The sequence below is a fragment of the Dasypus novemcinctus genome, chromosome X, assembly GCF_030445035.2.
Source record: "Dasypus novemcinctus isolate mDasNov1 chromosome X, mDasNov1.1.hap2, whole genome shotgun sequence".
In the NCBI taxonomy this organism is placed as follows: Eukaryota; Metazoa; Chordata; class Mammalia; order Cingulata; family Dasypodidae; genus Dasypus; species Dasypus novemcinctus.
This window is the reverse complement of record NC_080704.1, coordinates 151,388,759-151,403,827: the sequence shown is the minus strand read 5'-3', so window position 1 is coordinate 151,403,827 and position 15,069 is coordinate 151,388,759. Positions and strand designations below refer to the sequence as shown.

The following is a 15,069-nucleotide window of genomic DNA, read 5'->3' as shown; positions in this document are numbered from 1 at the left end:
GATTATTGTACACAGATTTTCATGTGGATATGTTTTCCTTACCCACTTCATATCTTATAATGATGCTTCCCCTCTCCCATCTAATTTCTCATCACTGAAGAATTCCCTTCTGTGTCATGAAGAACTCTCCTGGTTCTGAACCTCATTCTCTATCACCACATCCAGGACCTTGCTCCCTTCCTACAGTCATTTTCATCGCCTGTGACTCCTTGCTGTCACTCTACAGACATGATCAGGATATGTCCTTATACCAAACCTTCAGAGTTATCTTTGCCCCTTGCCATCATTCTTCTCATCTGATTGGTTGCCAAATATGGCAGACTCGAACTTTGAGGCTTATTCTGCACCCCTCTCCAACAATCCTGGGCCAGTTCTTTATGACCCCTCACCCAGATTCCTCAGGCAAATCTTTCCCCATACCCTGTATCAGATGTGACCACTTTCTCCTCTGAAGCAGTTTGTACTTTTATGATGGCACTTAAGTTCTAGTCTGTGGAATTATTGTTTGTGCCCTAGTTGTGGTTCCTTTGTTACCTTCTGGAGACAAGTATGGTTTCTTACATAACCTTACTCATTCTCAGATCCCCAGAGCATATGGTCAGAGAATAGAGATGGCACTCAGTAAATCAAACATCTGCAGATTTAGGTTTGATTTGGATTTTCAACATTTATTCTTGCTCTCTCGCTCCCTTCCTCCCTCTACCTTCTTCCTCCCTTCCTTTCTCTGCTCCTCTCTATCAATCCTTATTTCACTCTCTTTAGTCATCTCCTCCACTCTTCCTCTCTCACTTCCAACTTTGTGTATAAAAATGATTCCTGTTTCCATGCTTGAGACATGTTAGGCACTCAACAAAAACATGATGGTTAAGTAGAATCATTGCTGAATTTGAATCAATTCTTTTCAGATGGATTTCCTTTCTAAACCTCTTCACCACCTTGATTTTAATATATTTTTGAGGGGAAGGAGGAAAGATGTGGAAGGAGAAAGGAATGCATGTAGGTGTGTTTGAGGGAAAGAAATATGTCAGTGAATCAGTAGTTTGTCGGTATTTGTGATGTAGTGGCAAATCCTGCTTAAGTTTTGACTCAAAGCTGGAGTATCCCAGTAGAGGCTGTACACCAACCACTTGGCTCTTGTTTCATAGAGGTCTCCTTTGATGGGTGCAAGATTGGATTCAAGTGCCCCTGAAGTTGAGTCTAGTCTAGTACCATTTAGAGTCTAATCTAATACTTTTTAAAGGGTTTTTAATGAGCAAGATCAAGCAGTGGAGAGTCGTCCCAGGAAAGCAGTAGCAACCATTGCAAGTGCCCGGCTTCCAAAAAATGGGAAAAGGTTTTCATGACCTCAAAGGCCTTTGACTTCTTCCTTGACTGTCTCTCCATTAATCAGTGAGCTTCTTCAGCCCAGGGAGTTAGTCATCACTTGTAGTTCCAGTGCCCAGAATGGAACCTTCTACTTAGCAGGTATTCAGTTGGTATGTAATGGATCAGAATAAATTGAAGATTGATTTGCATTTGAAAGCCAATCTTTGACATTCCTTCTACTTTGAAAATTCAGATTCCTCTGATTTCAACCATAGCAGCTGTGTCCAAGTCTCAGGCATGGGAACCTTGTGCTCTCTTTGTTTCAATCACCTCTTTTTGTTCCAGTAGTATAGGTTTTCAGTCAATTCTGGGGATGGTCTCAGTTTCCTGTTGTACTTACCAAGATGTGATAAGATTTCAAGGAAGGCCCAAAGAATAAATTTCCAGGAGTTGATATACAGTCACACTTTCTGCGAATATAATAGTCTGAAAATATATTAGAGTTTAGAATGAACATTCTTTGTGATGCACAGGATTTCTTCATAGAGTGGCTATTAAGCAATGGGAGGGGCTCATTTCAAACCTCAGCTTCCCTTAGAGGGGTTCTAGTTATGGGGTAAAACTGCCTTTTAGGTTAGCACTTGCAGTATAAGCTACTTTGCCTGTGGTTTAAACCTGGACTATAGCACTCATTATTCTTCTGCTTAGAGAGAAAAGTTTGAAGACCTTTGGAACTCTGGGTTTTGCATTTCCAACTTGCTAATTAAATATAGATGTAAATTCCTTAAATGCTTGTAATTAGCAATTCGTGATTTGCATTGGTTTTTGTCAAGCAATCTGTTTGGGGAGCTTGAAGCCACTGGGACATTGCTGGCTTTGGTGAAGTTTATTTAATTTCTTCTTATGACATTCTTCATCTTGGAAATGGGGTTTTCAAATATTGCTTTCCAAGGCGTCATTCCTGATTTGATGTTTTTTATTTCCGCACTGGGATTGGCTCAGGGTGCCGAGGAAGCAATTTGTGGTGCTTTGTATTAACGTTGTAATATCCAAGAAAATTGCCTTATTGTGTGTTGTGTCTAGCATGTGGTACCTTATTGAAAATGTTGCAGATTTCGACAATGTGATAGGTTTGCTATCCTTGATTTATATTCCAAATGATCTTATTTTCTTTATATTAATATTTTATTCTATTTTGAGATTCAGTTTTTCTTCCTGGTGGCATTTAGAAGCATTTCATTGGCATTTTCTATAATTCACCCTCTTTGAGGGTAAAAAAAATAGCAAATACAGTTCTTCATGTAGAATATTCTCCCTTCATTTAAAAATCGACATTGAACATGAACTGAACCAATTACTACAGCCTTAGTAATAGCAGTAATTTTACAACTTCTCATTTTGTGGAGGAGTTACATCTTGTTAGAGAGGCTTTAATACCGTGCCCCACAAATGGCTATTTTTTGCCTTCTCTAAAGTAGTTTTACTCACGTGGTTCCCTTCTCTTGGCATGTCGTTCCGCTCCATTTCCTGCTTTGTTGATAAGGCCACCTCCTCCATGAAACCTCTCTACTTCCTTCCTGCCCTGTTTGGAATTGATGGCTTTGTCACTTTGGGTACCTTGGGCTTGGTAAGCACCTCTCTTATGCTCCTTGCCAAGGTGTGGCTTGTATAGAGTTCAAGGAGCTCCTGCTCACTGTTTCATTAGGCTGGTGGATACTTGAGGAAGGGTAGAATACGGTTAGCATCCAATGCCCAGAGTGTATTACACAGTGCCTGGCACATGCATGTTTGTTGCATGAACAATCTGACTTCTTATATTGAGCTGATCCTTCTGGGGAGAGGATCCATGGAGTCAAATGGCCTGTTGAGATAGGGTCTGGCCATAAGTCGACTGAGCAGAGGGGAAGGAGTCGGAGGACTCTATTTGAACTCCAGACTTGCAAATGATGTGGCCTGCAGTTACTTTGATTTTCTGAGCCTCAGGTCCCTTATTTTCTGCATTATAAATATTAATAACATCTTAATTGGAAGCGGTACTGTGAGGATTAAAAGAATGACTGTACGAATCCATTATAATCTGTCAGTGCAAAGACAGATCAGTAAATTTCCACGTGTAGAGACTCAGTTTTCCTCATCTGTAAAATAGGGCTAACACCTACCTTCCTTAGTGGGTTATATGTGGAAATGCTCACCATATGGTAGGTACTCAGCAAATAGTGCTTGCTTATGGAGTCTCCTCTGTACACTGTCCTGGAGGGGGACTTTTTTAGCCTTTGAGGAATGTGTATTGATGGCAGGCTGCTTATACCTTGGATTATACAATTAAAAAAAAAAGCCTTGCTATTTCCACTTTCTCAGCTATAAAATGCAAAGTAATTAAACTTGCTAGTAAATGCTTTCATGTCTTTGAATGGCAGCAATAAAAAAGGGCTAAATATAATTCTTTTAAAATCATGTCCTTAATGTGGAGGAAATATCCTATTGACCTGCATAAATTCCCGCCTCCGATTTTGAGAATTCTAAGAAAAATGTCTTCCCCTCCCAAGTTCCCATTTGAAGGCATTGTCTTTATTGAAACAGCAATGGTAGCTGTCAGCAAAGGAGCAAAGGAGCATTTCCCCCCCCCCCCCCAGGTAACCAAGGGTTAAAATCAAAGCTTAAGGAAGCTGCTATATGAAGGACTGGAAAGAGAGCTAATTTCTTAGCCTTTACTTACTCCTCCGCCCCCTCTGTTGCCTCTCACCTTCTTCCCACCTTAAAGGAGTAGGTGTGTAGGACTCTGTATCTGCCTCCCTTTCTCAGTGCTTCTCTTTCCCACCCGCTCACACTTCCCAGGACTTCTTCACTCCCCCACCCCTGCTGACTTTCCTTTCCTGGGACCCAGGACAATTAACCCTTCAACCTAAAACTGGCAAGGAAAGGCAATCCTAAATGTAAACAGCCGACCCCTACATTGTAAATTACTTGAAAATCGGCTCTGTTATTCTATCACAAAGAGCCTGCCTTAAAGCGCTCCGACAACTCTTGAAGGACAAAGGAAGGCTCAGAGGTTACAATTAATTTAGCGCCTGATCGCTATGTCACTCTGGATGGGTCTCAGTTCTTTTATAAATTGCCCTGGGATCTGAAAGGTCAGTGAAGTTTGCCAAAGGTGGCAGTGGCTCCTTTGTCCCTCTTGATATCTTCTCCACAAAGGCCGGTGGGGCTGCTCAGGGCATTACATAGGCAAGCCCCTATTTGTCACAGGACATGATTATAGAACTGCCTTTTGGAAACGAGGTGTTTCATAATCTTTTCATTACTGAAGCCCCTCCTTGTGAGGCTGTGGTTGTAAGTCCCTTGCATGGACTTGACCAACTGGCAAAAATTTTGCTACAAGCATCTTTTCCAAAGAAATTTATTTTTTTTCTTTTAATGATTCTATCTTTGGGCTTTCACGTCACATCTTTTTAGATACCCCGAGGCAATATTTTTGTGGGCTTATAGAAAAACAGAATGTTGGTGTAAATCCAAGTGTTCCCCCCCCTCCTTGAAAAGTTTTTGTGATCTTGAAAGTATACTGAATTTTACAATATACCATTCACTTCTCCAAAACTTGGGCTGTAGGCTTTGGCCCTAAGTGTGTTTTTCTACTGAGGTGTTACATCCCCCTGTTTCTAACAGCTAAAGAAAATGAATTCATTCAAGGTCTCCTCTTCCATTCATCAAGGGTTGAAGCTGGGACTTGGGCCTCTAAGAGAAACTTTCCAGAAAGTTCTGTGCTAATTGCAAGCTAACCAGTTCCCTGTCTCTAAACAAAATGTTCGGGCATCTTGGGTGCTGCTGACACAGATGGAGTGCGAGAAAGGAAGCAGCTGGCTAGAATCCTGCCTTTTATTTTTCCTCTCCAACCTTCTAACCTTTGTTAATCTCTCAACCTTATGAGGACTTGACCCTCAACAACCTTTAGCCCCTGAGTTCCTTGGCAAAGGGAAAGAGTTTTGCTGAAGATTGTGCTGTGTTCAATGGAGCCAGTGGGGGACTTTGATACACCTCATTAACTCTTAAGCAGAACTGGGCATATGGATACCAGGGCTCCATTTCTAGAGAGTCAGACTCTAATCCAGGGTCCTCTAAACCCTTAAATCCTGAACTTGAACCTTGAACATTGAATGGAAACCTTACATTGAAAATCACCTTGAACTCTCCCCCACTCTCTGCTTCTCCCAGAGATGCATTAGCTGTGACAGGGGTGCATTAGCTTGTGGTTCTGCTGTGACAGTTACTTTGGTAATAAATGCCACCTGCTGGAAACATATTCTCCAAACTCAACTCCCTCCCCACCTACCTCCTGGCTGCCCCAGGCTTCAGCACACCCTGTGGTTTCTTTCCTTTGCCTGTGAGTCTTGCTTCTTGATAGAATGTAGCCAACAGCTCTCTTGTCATTGGGAAGGAGAGTTCATTTCTTCATGTCTTGGGATTCTGCTTTGTGATCTATGGCCTTCTCCGACATGCCAGGAGCACAAAAAACTTCCCTAATTCTCTCTTGCCTGTGTCCTGCCTTGGGCCTCCCTTCCGGACCCAGGGGCATGGGAGAGCTTCTCCCACATGGTGGAGCGGCCAGCCAAGTCCGGGGGTGGGGGATGGGGCAGGTTGGGCAGTCACCACGGCCCTGATATTGTTACAAGGCTCAGCCAGGAGTTAGGTTTCCCATTCTCATATAGCCGGTTTGAGTGGGTGGAAGCACGCGTGTGGGGTTCTGAGAACTCTTGAGTCCAACAGTTGTCCTGTCTTCCAAAGTACTGGGAAGAAATGTTTGGTTTGAACCTTTAGAGAGTTCTCACCCATACCTACGAGTTTAGCTATGATCTGGTATCTTGGACTGTTTGCGTGGAGGTCCTTATCACTGCCAGTCCTTGGCTTCTCTTGTGCCCTAAGGCAGGTGTTTCAAAATTGAAATGAAGTTTCATGGTTGGATCTGCTTATTGATTCCTATTCTCCCTTTTGGCAGGGACAGCTCTAGGATAAAATTTTCTGGTGAGTTTTTATGGATTGCTTGTTGGTCTAAAAGCATGTGGAGAATCATCCCCAAGGCCAGAGCAAGAATGCTGGGGAAGTGCCCTTCTTTATCTAGGGTACCTCTGCAGCTTCAGGAGTATTGATAGTCTTGGCAGAAGGAAATGTATGAAGCTTCTGGCTGCTTGAGGAGAAAATTGGCGTGTTGGGCTGCTCCCAGAAAGTAGGAGGGAGGTGGGGAAAGCTGTGGAAGGCAAAAAGAATGTATCTTGTCACTTGTGAGGGCCGCTTTGTTTACTGGTAGGTCAGTGAAGCTTTGGCATCATTTCCCAGGAACCTGCACTGGGAATCCCTTTCAATTTCATGCTAATTAGGGCCAGTTCTCTCCTCTCCAGGCCTTATACCAAACGTGTATTCCTGATCATTCAGTACATTATATCTCTTTTGACACTTGTATTCTTGTTTGTTTGTTTGGCACTTCTATTCTTAACCACTTTATATGTGTGTTCGACTCATGGCTGCTCACTAATGTCATTAGTCATTCATTCATTCACTCCCTTGCTCAATCAACAAATATGCTTTGAATTCAAGTCTATGCTGGGGAATGAGACCCAGCTCCACTAGACTGTGAACTTCTTAAGAACAGGGAAGATTGCAATTCATTTATTTATGCATTTGCCATGCTTGAACTATAGTTTCCTGAAGTATGAATGGATGCTTCAGGCGAATGCAGTTTAATGAAGTTGACCACCGAGGCTTCTTCTCAGGCCAGGTGTTGGTATTTTAATATCCTTTCATAACCGGAGGTCTGCAGGCAAGGTAAAATTACGAAGATTGTGAGCTAAGGAATAAACGTGGCATTAATCTGGATGCCCAAGTGAGCAGCCTCTCATTGTCACCTATTGAATCACGTGGCTTCTGCCTTTCCTGGGAGTAACTAAGAGGATGAGTGGAGCTGGAAAAGAACAGCGAGTTTGTATCACCCATAAGGTAGAGAGGAAGTGAGCTGGAGCATCTGGCCCTGACCCTGTGGTTTTGCAATAGCAGCAATACAGCAGTACAGAGGGATTGGCACCTTATATAGACTGGTCACCGAGTAGCCCCATCGCAAAAATATTCATCTTCCGTGTTTTAGTGCTCGCCAGTTCCAATGCTGCTCCTCCTCCCTTCCTTCTGATTTTCTGTCCCTATTTAATTGGCCTTCATCCTGTATGGGGGAGATCTCAGGAGGAGATGCGCTGGGTTGAAGTTTTCCTGGCAAGCACGTGACACAGCTGTGGGACTCAGCACTTCATTGCCTCCACTCCTGAGGATTTGTGGACAGAAGTTCTGGGCTTTTGCAATGCTTTGATCAGCATGTCCAGAAAGAGCATTTAATTGATTGTATCATGCTTATCTATTTTTTTTATTGTTAAAAGTATCCACGTTCTAAAGCCTCTTTGTCTAGTATAGTTCTGAACCTAGCACACATTGATTATTTTTCCTGTTTTCAAAAACACAGCAATCATGGTTGTTTCTCAGTATCCCAGAGGGACAGGGAGTCAGCTTCCCTATAAACCTTTGCTGGTTGTGACCATTAACTATGTAAAACAATAGGCAATGCTACAGAGTTTATATGATCACATTGAAGGGATCCTTTTAAATTATAAGAGTTATTGTTATTTGTGTAAAATATACTCAAGGTACTTGACTTGGTTTTTGGAACATTCTGCTGACAATGAGAGCATTTGGGCTCAAGTGACCATGCCATTAATTAATTAATTGTATGATCTTGGGTAAGTCACGTCCTTTCTCTTCTCACTCAGTATCCTAATCTGTAAAATAAGGGGTTGTTTAGTCCTCTGTAAATCTCCCTCCAACATTGACATTCCAAACTTAAAAAAGCTGCAATGGATCGAAAATGAAAACAAAAATTAATAAAAAAAAAGTTCCTGGACGACAACCTGTTCTTTGCAATCTTTCCAACTTAGGAAGTTTAAACATATGAGAGAATTAATTGAAATGCTGACTTTCAAATGCTAAAACAATCACCTTACCTATATGGGATTTTATTTATTCATTTCACCCTCCTCGAGATGGCTCCCTCATCTGCCTGCCCATTGTCTGCTTGCTGTGTTTCCTCATCTTCTTTTAAGAGGCACCGGGAAACAAACCCAAGATTTCCCATATGGGAGGTGAGAGCCCAATTGCTTGAGCCACATCTGCTCCCTGCTGCTTGCATCATCTGCTTGTTGCAGTGTCTGCTCATTGTAGTTTCTGCTTATCTTCTTCAGGAGGCACCGAGAACCGAACCTGGCACCTCCCATGTGGGAGGTGGGCACCCAACTGCTTGAGCCACATCCACTTCCCTGATTTATTTTAATAAGCATAGAACCCAGGACCTTGTACATGGGAAGCAGATGCTCAACCGCTGAGCTGCATGTGCTTCCCCCATATGGGTTTTTAAAAACTGATTTCTTGAATAAGTCTATGAACTACTTTCAGGTTTCTGAACCAATAAAGGACAGTGGTATGGGTGATTTGAATGTCTTTCCCACCCACATTCCCACCTCCAGTAGAAGTTGTTTCCTGCCCCAGGATAATATTGGAATGTGCTCATATCTTTAGCACATACCAATTTGTTTTGAAGGAAAGTGGCCCTGGAAAGGTGTTGGTAGGCAAGGAAAGATGGTGGCGTGATTTTAACATCCAAACTTATAAGATGGTGATCTATAACAAAGTGTCAGCTTGTTCGTTTACTGTTTACAATGCCAGCTGATACTGATGGCTCACACCTTATAGTGGGGATTCTACTCAGGACACCAAGTTATAGACCAATGAATTCTCCAAGGAGAACAGAGAGTTGAAATATTTCTGCATATTTTCTCTGAGAAATACAGCCTGTTTTCCAGGTGTAGAATTTTTCTGTTGAGAGGCCAAATCTTACCCCAGAAGAATCCAAACACCTTTTTTGAGTTCTATTCTTGGCCACGTAGATAAAACTGGTGTGTTTCCTCAGCTTCCTTGGCCACTGATTTTTAAATGGCCTCCTATTGTGAGGTACAAATTCTTGATGTAGGCACTTTCCATTTTGCTAGTAGGTACTTTAATAACATTTCTTTGAAAACACTTTAACTACTACAACTAAATTACCACCAAAAGCTTACTGTGTGTTAGGGTGTGTGCTAAGTGCTTTCACAAAGTATCTCATTAAGTCATCATATCAACCTTGTGCCGATCTGTATAGTAGGACTTTCTGCAGATAATGGAAATGTTTAGTAATATCAGTACTATCTTATATCTGCAGTATCATGGAACTGTGGGTCATTTATTTTTTTAAATTTACTTTTATTCTATTTTTTCAATAAATAAAAAATAGAAATGAAAACATGAATAGGCAGCCACAAAAATGAATTATTTTCATAGAGCATTATTTCTTCTTGGCAGCTGCCTCCTTCTCTCCCTTTGCCCCCATCACTCCTTGCATTGATGAGCACTAAGTGATCATTGTGTTCAGCAGAACACAGTCAGCAGAAGGAAGTACTGCAGGGGAAGTCACCGTATACACTTACATAAAGTAATTTATTCTGTGATGGTTGGCACAGATGTACAAAGACTGTGTGGGCAGAATCAGCAGAGGAGTGGGAATGAAAGAGGAGACCATCTGGTAGAATGTGCTGTGGCAAACCAAGCTGCATATTATGAACATGAAATACCAGAAGAAAATCCAAATGTACTGGACTTGGAATAAAACCAGCTGAAACTATAAAACACGTAACTACAGACTGACAATATGTGGTTCATAAGCATGGATATGCCCATTACCTGGGAGAACATCATAAAAGCCAGATTTTGCAGACCATATTCTACGTGGATTTCCCTTAGGGAAAAGAATTAATAAACTCTTCCTCCCCCGGCCCACTGGCCCCCCAGACCCCCAGCTCCCTTAGTAAGAGCTCCTGTTCCAGTGAATAATGATAAATGCATGATGAACAGGGAGACATTGGGATTTGGTTTGGTTTCTCTAGAGTCACAGTGATCGCTGAACTGGGACACCTGAACCACACAACTAGACAGGCATGTGGGTAGAAGGAAATGTTTTTCCTTTCCTCCCTTCCTCCCTCCCTCCCTGTGCCTCTCGCTCTTCTTCCTTCCTTTTTTCTGTTTTCCTAAGCAGTTCACATCCCTATTCTTGAGCCTGCATCTCTGGAATTCTTTATAATTTCTCGACCCAGTGAGCAATTTTCCATTTTCTCTTTATTCTTTCTCTGGGGCTCTTTCGAGTGCATGCATCTTGCACATCCAGCGACTTCTGCTTTTTTCCCACCTTCATGCTTTGACTGCCCTGCGCATTGGAGTGTTGATAAATTCGTCATGATCTTTATCTGCACAAAGTTCTTCCTGGTATTTCAAGTCCTTTCATGACAACTCTGATGCAAGTGTGCTTTTGGTCACGTTTTCCTTCCGAGGAGATAGCTGCATGTGGTGGCTTGATTGATCAGGGGCCTGAAAGCAGTATATGTGTTTGAAGGGCTGTCACTGGGAAGGGGGACTTTGATATTTCCTGCTCAGCTAGAAGGACTCCACAAATCCCAGAGGGAGGTGGATTTAGACTCTGTAAAAGGAAACACCTTCTAATATAGCAAGTCAAAGACAGAATGGGTTAGCTGCAGGGCAGACATCCAGGTGTGCGATTTGTGCCTTGCACAAAGGCTCCTGGCTGTGGAAATGCCTGAGAGCTGAAATCTAGCCCTTGCTTGGCTCACCAAACCCTGAGCTCTGGGCGTGGTCTGTGTCTGCCTGGAGAAAGGGGTGACTGGAAAGAGGACCTTTTAGTCTCCCACAAAAGGCATGCTATATGCTAGGGATAGCTCTGGCTCTCCCAGGAGGGGGCACCTTCTTCTCCACACTTTGTTTGTTGCAGAACAAAGGAGGGAATGGCTGAGCTTTTCCACTCGAGGAAGACCTTGCCTTTTCACGGTCATCTCTGTACTTTCTGTGTGTGCTTAGATTCTATTGCCCTGGGGAACCATCCCTTCTTCTTGTCTGCCATCTTCTTGTATCTTCTTATCTCACCCTAGGCTGACAACATCTATATTGAGACTCTTAATTTCCTGGAGATGGATAGGTGCCATCATGTCCAGTGCCGGGTAGAGTTTTCAAGGCAGGGGATGTGCCTTCTCCCTCCTTTGCAATGGTGGTCAGCATCCTCTGTCATGCCCACCACTCAGTGCTTTGTGGGGCAACCCAGGGGATCATGCAAGCGGAAAGCACTTGGCAAGCTGAGAAGTGTCATCATCAGTATGATGAGGGGCGATCCTGTCACACCTGGTAGTCTAGAGGCTGACAATGCCAGTCATATTAGTGTCTTCCTTAGAGATTAGTGCTTCTCATTTCACTGTCAAGAATTCCCTGATGACTGCAGTTCACAGCTGAGTCTCTATTCATCAACCTCCTTGCAGGGCTGCCATCCACATCACTCACTTGGCCCTCGGTGTATATAACATTGGGTAGTTAGTTACCCTTTCATGTGTACATCTTGTTTACCCGAAATACACTGGATACTAGGTCAGGGGCCATGCCATGTCCTCTCTTGGAATCCCCCATAGGACATGGTACAATGCACACTTTTGGAAGTGAACTAACTGATCCTTCCTTCTCCCCTCCTAGCCGTCCCTCCTTCAACAAGTTTTTATTTATCATCCATTTATTTATTATTGTTCTAATGACTCAAACAGAAGAAAGGCCCTGCCTTCATGGAGCTTTCTATTCTTGACCAGATCTGCCATTTCTTAGCCTCATGTGACTGCCATCAAATCAATTCCCTCGCTGGGACCATGTCCTCTGATGTACACTGAAGTGTTATAAAACAATAGCTTTCTTTTGTTATTTTTTACATCTTCTCTTTGCCTGGCAGCTAGCAGGATGGTGGTTAGTTTTCCTGAGGAATTTTAGTTTACTAATATTCATTAGCTCTTAGTTGTCCATAGCATTTAATAGCATTTGCTCTTTACCAGAAAAAATAGAGCTCATACAAAAAATGTGATTTATTAAAAAAAAAAACCTTAAGGAAAGATGATAAATTTACTCCTTTGTGATTTTTATAGAATTTGCTGTCCAATGATTGAATTCTCATATTATTTAGGTTTCAGATTTCAAGATTCTAAGGTAATATTGTTGTTAATAACATATTGTCTATGCAAAGCAACTAAATGTGTTCTCTTAGGAATGCATACTAATGCAGGTTTAATTGTTAAATAGGAATGGTCCATAATTTCACCCATGTCAAGTTTAAAATCACATGAAAACTCTAATAATGGCCTGCCTTTGGCTGTTGGTTCCAAGATGTGAGCACTATAATTAACGATAAGGAAACCACTGACCAGCTCAGAAAACCAGAGACTAGTTGCCTGGCATGGAAAGAAAATACTTTATTTCAGAAAGTCACTTCTCCATGAGAAAGGAACGGCAAGAGTAATCTTAAACTGGTTCATTCAGATCCCAAATGGAAGCTGAGATGGGTCTTAAGATTTGGTCCATGTCAATTTGCAGAGCCTGGGAGTAAAGAATTAAGTCAGTCCAACAACTTGACAAATTTCTAGTTAGTAAATGACTGGGAACTGTTCATTATTATTATGTATTTTTAAAAATTAGTTGTTTCCCATCCAAGTTAAAAAAACAAAGTATGGGTTGGGGGAAAAATACACCAAATGTAAGATAAGGATTATAGTTGGTAGTAGTATTTTGACAATGCTCTTGCACAATTTGTAACAAATGTTTCACAACAATGCAAAGAATTGGTGGAGGGGTGATGTATGAGACCCGTGTCTGATTTACGTATGTTTATTTTGTAAGTTCACAATCTTTACTGTACACTTATTGTTTATGCATGTTCATGTATGAATGATATACTTCAATAAAAGAAATCAGTTGTTTCACTTGATTATGTCATCCTTACTCCAGTGCTCCAGCCCCACTGGTTTTTGTGTGGTGACAGCCATTTGCTTATAGTGCCATTTCATTCAGTTGGGCATTCAACAAATATTTATGGCATGCCTACTATTTTCCAGATATTGTATTTGGCACTGGGGATATGCTGGTGAACAAAACAGACATGGTCCCTGCTCTCATGAAATTTACAGTCTGGTCTCCTTCAGTCATTTCATTTCTCTCAGCCACAATGACATGTCTTAAAATGGGTATGGGTCTACTTTGAAGGACTATTATGACAATTAAATGAGCCCATACAGGGAAACGGACTTGGCCCAGTGGTTAGGGCGTCCGTCTACCACATGGAAGGTCCGCGGTTCAAACCCGGGCCTCCTTGACCTGTGTGGAGCTGGCCGATGTGCAGTGCTGATGCGCGCAAGGAGTGCCCTGCCACACAGGGGTGTCCCCTGCGTAGGGGAGCCCCACGCGCAAGGAGTGCGCCCCGTAAGGAGAGCCGCCCAGCGCAAAAGAAAGTGCAGCCTGCCCAGGAATGGCGCCGCCCACACTTCCCGTGCCGCTGACGACAACAGAAGGGGACAAAGAAACAAGATGCAGCAAATAGACACAGAGAACAGACAACTGGGGGAGTGGGGGGCAAATAAATAAATAAATAAATAAATCTTTTTAAAAAAATGAGACCATACATATAAAACACTAACATGATGTTTGCCATATAGGACATGGTAAAACATCAACAGATGGTAGCTCTTTTTAATCATTGTGGGGGCTGCAGAACTGCAGTTTTGGTAAAGACCTTCTGGGGAAAGATTCACCCCATGGAATATCTCTAGTCCATGTACTGGGCAGGAAGATTTTTAGGTAACAAGCTACAATGGTTGAGGTTTCTCCAGATAGGTATTTCAACATCTGAATGAAAGAGCAAAGTCCAGTCAGTGTGGCATTTCTTGAGCTAATCAGGGGAAATTTAAAGATGGCTGTTTCCTCTAGCATTTGGGAAGTTATCAAAAGGCCAGACAGAATGAGCAATTCACTTCTCAGAGACCTGCCAAGAGTGAGGGAAGGTAGAGGTAAGGCCGAGTGATTTGGAAATCTGTTCATCTGTGTTAGAACAGGTCAAAACAACTCTTAATTTAGTCAGTTGATACAAAATAAATAGTAAAGGTTTGTAAAGGGCAATTTCCTCACACCGCTCCCCCCTCCCCCCAGACAATGAACCTTTTAGGTGGAACTTTTCAAAGAGGTTTTGTAATATAAATGTAAATGTAATGTAAAAGAAACAGTCTTGCTACAGTTTTTAAAAATGGAAGTTCCACTACATCCATTACAATTATATTTATTTATTTGTGTAGCATAGCAGATTGGATGGGATTACAAATTCATGGTGTTTTCTAGATTCATGGGTCCAGCAATAAGTTACACACATGTAATTGTTTATGCTCTCAGAACTAGTAGCACCGTTTTTGTATTCCACAGCCCTTAACCACAGCAACAACTTTTTTGCTTGTTCATATTGGCATGACTAGGTGAGCACCAAAAATCCTTCAATAGAGATGAGAAGTAATTAAGTTCAAGTCTCCTCAAATAAGATGTGTATCTATAAGGAGACAGATGATTTGTAGGACCACGAAGATGGCAGTCTTAAAAAATACCTCAGCAAGAACAGTGTTGTGGAGTAAAAGATGCAGATTCCTAAATGCTGTCAAACCAGTCTACTGGTCCTCTTTCCAAATGGGGAGCACCATTATATGATTTCTGGGTATTTGTTTGTGATTTTGATGTACATCAGTGTATTAGTCAGCCAAAAGGGTGCAAAATATCAGAAATCTGTTGGCTTTTATA

General features: G+C 42.1%; 1 protein-coding gene and 1 pseudogene across 3 annotated transcripts in view; both read left to right on the top strand.

Moving 5' to 3' along the window:
- The window catches only part of HS6ST2 (heparan sulfate 6-O-sulfotransferase 2), a 393,484-nt gene that overhangs the window by 76,650 nt on the left and 301,765 nt on the right, over positions 1–15,069 (top strand). The window lies entirely within an intron of this gene.
- The window catches only part of LOC139438141 (STE20/SPS1-related proline-alanine-rich protein kinase pseudogene), a 93,245-nt pseudogene continuing 80,988 nt past the window's right edge, over positions 2,813–15,069 (top strand).